The following is a 6,089-nucleotide window of genomic DNA, read 5'->3' on the forward strand; positions in this document are numbered from 1 at the left end:
TATTATTATTTGGGGGGACTCTTCTTCAAAGAGCTTGCCAATGAAGATTTAAAGACAGAGCAGGAGCTTCTTCCAGGAGTTCTAAGCCTTGGCTGTGGACAAAACAATCTTAAGTTGGGCAGCTTTCCTCAACACATACAAAAAGTTATTAATGGTCATAGTACCAGAACTAAGAGTTTATCAGAAACTCAAAGCTTGGGGGATAAAAAGGAGCAAGAGAATACTGTAACAAACTTCGTACAGAGTTCGGTCTATTAATTGTTTCATGTTAGATATTCTATGTGTTTACCTCAATTGAAAAAAAAAAAAGAATGTTTTTGCTAGTATCAGATCTGCTGTGGAATTGGTATTGTATGTCCATGAATTCTTCTTTTCTCAGCACGTGTTCCTCACTAGAAGAAAATGCTGTTACCTTTAAGCTTTGTCAAATTTACATTAAAATACTTGTATGAGGACTGTGACGTTATGTTAAAAAAAAAGTGTTAAGTCACAAAATGCGGTAATAAATATTTCATTTTTGATTTTTTGTTAGGCTTTTGTGTTTTTAATAGTTTTACGGCCAGGTTGCACAGAGCCTATGCTTGGGATTGAAAGTAGATGATGGCTTTGCCTCCAGAAATCCATTATATATCAAAACTTAACTTACCAACAATTTTTTAAGGTAACCATCTGTAAGCTTTCAGTGTATATTTGGCCTATAAATTCTACCAGCAGAAAACTTCTAAAGGTACGAAATTGTGTGTGTGTGTGTGTGTGTGTGTGTGTGTGTGTGTTATGAGCCAGGTTGAAAGATCACCAACATGTCCAACCTCCTCTTTAGCTGCATGATGTTTAAAAAAAATACTTTCAGATGAAGCTTTTCATGTTCATCTTCTGCCAGAATAAAGGGTTTTTTCGGGGTTAATTTTACATCATAAGAAATAACTAACGTCTGTGCTCAAAGATAATTCATCTGCCTGTGTTTTTTCTCTGTCTTAGTTACTAAAATACTGTTGAATATGTAAATTAAGAATTTACATATAGATGTTCATAGATGAGTAAACAACTATGGAATTTGAAATCCTGTGTTGAAAAGATTACTTAATCATTAATATTTAATATAAATTATAGGATGCTGTCTTTTTATTTCAGACACTTCCACATACAGGCACTATAGTGTGATGATTTGCTCATTAAGCTTAATTTTCTTTTTCCTAAAACAACAGCAAAACAGGCAATGTAATGCCATTTTCAAAATTCCATGCAACATTCCTGAACACCTCTGACATTAACATGATGGTACTACACAAAACGCCTGCCAAAGTAAGCAGAGTGAAAAAAGGTGTGAGGGATTTGCATGCTTCTCAGTTGTTCAAATAAATATACTATCCTGAGATTTTGTAACACCCAAACTTTGAATCCTGTGTTCAGAAGGGATACTGTCATAAACTTTTATTTACTTCTGTGCTGTCAGCCTGATTGGGAAATCATTCACTATCTCGGAAATCCAAGTTTGAATCTTATTTTGGGTTCTTCCCTCTTCTCATTGCACAACAAGCAAGCAAACAGCCATTAATAGAAGTATGCAAAGGAACAAGGAAATAAGCTTCTATTGTTTTGTATCATTTTTAGGTAGAATTTTTATAAATCCATTTATTAGTTTAATTAGCATTATGCTGTTTAAACACAGAAATAACACTTCTGATACCAGCTAACTGTTCATGAAGAAATTCTGGGCCACTTGGAATACAGAGAGTTTCCCTCTCGTTTTTGTCATCCAATTATATCTGGAGTCTTTTTGCAAAATTTTAATAATTATTTATTTTTATTTTAAATGCTTGTAGGTAAAATTTGACAAGTTCTTCATTTATAGATTAACTTTCACATCAGCTGAAAAAAAATTTGGCCAAGTTTTTCTTCCTTTCCTGTCAGTAGAGTAAATGCTGAAGGGTTTACTTAGTAGTTGGCTCATATTTAGAAAGTGTTTAATGAAATTATTAAGTTACTTCATCACAGTTTAGATCCCAGAAGTCTCTATTCTTGGTTTTAACAGATAAAGTCAACCTAGGTTTAATTTCTTTAACAACTTCACACCCTATCACGTTAACCTTAACCTTCTTAAATATTTAGAGATGAATAATCGTTGTAATAGTATTTGTTCGCATTTCCTTGCTCTCCCACCCGCCCCACTCCAGATGCTAAGACAGAGAGGTGGTAGAGTTGTCCAATTTTTTATAATGCTTTTTGTTATACCACCTCGGAAGGCACTTGCTCCTATCTCGGGTTTACTATTTAGTATAAAGAGTTCCGATTTGGGTATATTTAAGAAAGACTCAGCTGTCAAAAGCAAAGAAACTGGGAATGGTGTTTTGACAACCATATAGTGTTAAAGGAAATACTGTAGTCTGAATAAAATTGCTTATGTTCTCCAAAACAAGAGTAATATAAAAACACTTTTTTATTTATATGGAAAAGCAAAAGCAGAAATAAATTCCAAAGGTTTCCCTTTCTTTAAGAAATTCTGAGAGAACTGCAGTCGCCATCTGTTAAGGGTTGGGAATTGAGCAAGAAGCCACATTTTGAAGGAAAATGAGAAGAAAAGATAAGGGAAGTCTGTGTCTTCCCCACACTCCTCCTCCCCCCCGCCCCCCCGCACCCCCGCACCCCCAGGTCAGCGCCCCGCTCTCGCCCCAGCTCACCCTGGTTAGATCTGTCCAGAAGAGTCCGTCAGGATCCTAGCCCCCTCCCGCCCCTGTGGGCCCGTTAACCCGGAGCAGATTTGGGAAGGGAAATGTGGCTAATATCTCTAACAGCTGTCAGAGGAGGGACCTTCCTTCAAAGGGACTGGACAGGGATTCTCCACAAGTTCCCCACCAGTCTTGCAGGCCAGCAATTTGATAAGGAGCCTGGACCTCCGCTGCAAGTTGCCACTGTGTTAGAAGGGCTGGTGTCTGGGGCGGGGGCGGTGTTTGGATGTGCGGGCTTAGCAGCCACAGCCCGGTACGGGCGAGCCTGGGAGGAGGCAGGCGGGGGCTCAGGCAGGCGCAGGGGGCGTGCAGCCTCTCCCTCTCCGCTCGGGCGGCTCTGGCCCTCACCTGGCCTTTTTTTTTTTTTTTTTTGCGCGCGCGTGTGTGTGTTAGACAGACAGACGTGTTTCAAACTGACGGGGTGAGGAGGGAGAACCTAACAGTCGCCGTAATCAACCAAGGGCGTCGTGCACGGTCGTGGAGCTCCCTCCGTCGGGGCCAGGCTTGGAGGAAGCTGCTGCGCAGGGAAACTGCGGGTCTGGTGGCGGAGGCCGGTCAGATTGTGATGAGAATGGAGACCGTCCGGGCAGTGTTTGAAGGGAGGTTTTAATATTAATAGTTTCGGTGTAGAGACAGAAGGGAGATTGCGTCTACGGCTCCTCGGGGCAGACTCTGGGTGACAGCGATGATGGATGATCCAGCAGAGCCCAACAGCTCCTCCCCTCCAGCCCCAACAGTGTCAAAGCTACTTTACTTGAAGCTTTAGAAATAAAATAAATAAACAGCATCCCCTTCCCACTCTTCATACATCTCCATCTCCACCACCCCCCCACCGCTCCCCGACATCGATTTATGGATCATTATGAATCAATTACTGTTCTCAATACTTTTCCATTGGCTTAAATAAAACAGTCCAAAGATGGAAACGTGGGGTTCGGTGGGGATTTTTTTTTTCCCCCTGACAGGAACAATCGCAAAATCCATTATCTCATAATCAGAGGCACTGGGTTAGGAGGTGAAGCGAAAGGAAGGGTCACCCAGTAAATAAGTGGGGAGAACGCAGTGAGGGGGTCGCCCAGCAGCTGTCTTTGTTCAGTTGGGTCTGTGGGTTTGGTTTGTTTGTTGTTTGGGGTTTTTCGAACGGGGGTGGGGAGGTGGGAGGAGACCCTCGTGAGAATGAGATGCCTACAGGTTTGTAACCGAATTATTTAACTCCTTTGGAGAAATCTATTTGAACGTGTGTCTCGGCAAACATCAGAGGTTGTTGGTAGTGAGGTCACACACGGTAAAGGTGTGGAGGAATGAATGGGTCGTCCGGAGGACGGATTTTCACTTTGTTGTGAGCAACTGTGAGAGGTTTGCTGCTGGAAAGAGGGATTCTCCCTCCCGCAACGCCCTTCTGCGTCCCCGCCGTGGGCTGTTTTTGTCGCTAGGACTGGTTTGGGTCTGGGACCAGCCGCCCCCGTTCGCCCCCACCCCCGCCCCCACCCCGGCCGCCTGAGGCTTTTCTTCCCTTACTTGCCCCTTCCGCGGCGGTGCCCGAGGTTCTCTAGGTGTTTCTATGACTACATTGTGTGTGTGGGAGGGTCAGCTGTGGGGGTTGCCCGCGAGAGGGCCGTTCCTGGGCGATCATTTATCAATGTCACCCACATAATGATTCTCTCTGCAGCCTCCTATTGATGAGGATAATTACATTAGCTCAGAGTGACTGATCAATGAAAAACCACCACACAAAAACTTCTTTACTCCTCTATAATACCAAAAACCGATACAGAAATAACACAGAAAGCCTGATTTTCTTTCCTTTCCCTATCCACCAATGGATTCTGCCCCCCACTCCCAAAACGACGGGGGAGTAATGTAAGAAAAAAGACCCAGGTTTATTTCGTTTAAAGGAGGATGCGATTTTGTCCGTGAATGCATTTTCTCTAAATGTGTTGGCTGCATTCCTCTATTGGTACAGAATATCAACGGACTTGCTAATGTGAGTTGCTTTTAGACTGGTCTGTGGTTTTCCGTTCTTTTTATTTTTCTTCCCCTTTGGACATTTTTTTTTTCTATTTCAAAAAAAGGAGACAATTATTTTATAAATAACTGGAAAAGGAAATTATTCTAGGTCCTCCTTTTTTTTTTTAAGCGTTTGCTTAAGTCGGGTTATCTTTTGTCTTTATCACTTCATAAAGTAGTGCAATTAAAGATGTGATGTTGCACAGGTATAATATGGTGGATCCATAATACGGCGACATAATATGTTATATTCCCGCCTGAAAGTTTGCAGCTAAATTACGATTTCGCTTTTGCTAGACTTAAAAATCAATATTTTCTCAATTAAATAGAATTTTAATGCTTTACTTGCGAGTTGTTAAAGGCGCTGTAAATTTTATTGTTATGTTTCTTGGCTTCGGAGTAGATGCAGGAGGAGACCGGTTGATTCTCATGGTCTTTTTTCTCTCAAAGAACCTAGCCCAGGAACATCCAGTGTGTCAGATCAAATGCAAGCAACAAAGGTAAGGAGGGTTCCTAGAGGGAAGGGGCTAAGGGTGGGGAGCCCGCCAGGGGAGCCCTCCAGCGCCAGAGGCCATTGTCTTGTATATTTTCACCTCTCAGTGTCCCGCCTCCTGAAAGTGACAGAAGTGTCCATTTTACTCTAATCTTTCTCAAAGAGGAGCACGTTCGACTCCCATCTGTTCCCTGACGATCAGAAAGAAAGCTAAATTTGGGGAGCATTCTAGATTCTTTCCAGTGTCCCCCACTCTTTTCTGTTTCCTTTCCTTATTTCACCAAACTGTAACTCCGAACTAGTTCCTTCGCGAATTCTGCCATATTTCATATGCGTTCTGGCCTCTTATGTCAGAACTCACTCCCCACCCTCAAGAGCAGCTCACTGTTTACAGATGTTTTCTCCTTCCACACGTCCCACCTAGTAAAAGCTCCCGCAGAGAATTAACTGTGGTGTGTTAATAGCCCAGGTCTGCTACTGCTCTCCCCTGCAAAGCTGAAATCTGGTAAGGTGAGGAATGGCGTTGAACTAACGCTGGAGAGCAGCGCCAGGCGGGCTGCAGCACAGAGATTTGAAAATTCCAGGCCCAGGGACTTTGTGGGAAGCAAGGTTGTGAAACTTTTAGATTGTAAGGCGGAAAGGAGGATAAGAAAATGAGGCTCGAAGGGTACCAAATAAGAGAAGAATTGAGCCAGGCAGAAAAAAAAAAAAAGAAGAAGAAGAAGGGCCTTTGGGACCTCTTTGTAAGTTAAAAATAAATAATAGTGAAGGGAAATTGAATACCTAAGGCTTGCTATTAATTTTTTTAACCCAATGTCTATGAACAAGTCCTCTGAAATGCCAGGAAGGGCTGAATTTCCAAA

General features: G+C 42.4%; 1 protein-coding gene across 3 annotated transcripts in view; it reads left to right on the top strand.

Annotated features, from left to right (window-relative positions):
- Nucleotides 1-485, top strand: part of MEIS2 (Meis homeobox 2) — a 225,975-nt gene extending 225,490 nt beyond the window's left edge. For all 3 annotated transcript variants that reach the window (XM_068965916.1, XM_068965915.1, XM_068965917.1), the window contains exon 12: nucleotides 1-485. This exon is cut by the window's left edge and continues 907 nt beyond it. The gene's annotated coding sequence lies outside the window, so the exon portion shown is untranslated.
- Nucleotides 486-6,089: the final 5,604 nt, after the last annotated feature.

Source organism: Capricornis sumatraensis, chromosome 2, assembly GCF_032405125.1.
Source record: "Capricornis sumatraensis isolate serow.1 chromosome 2, serow.2, whole genome shotgun sequence".
Classification (NCBI taxonomy): domain Eukaryota; kingdom Metazoa; phylum Chordata; class Mammalia; order Artiodactyla; family Bovidae; genus Capricornis; species Capricornis sumatraensis.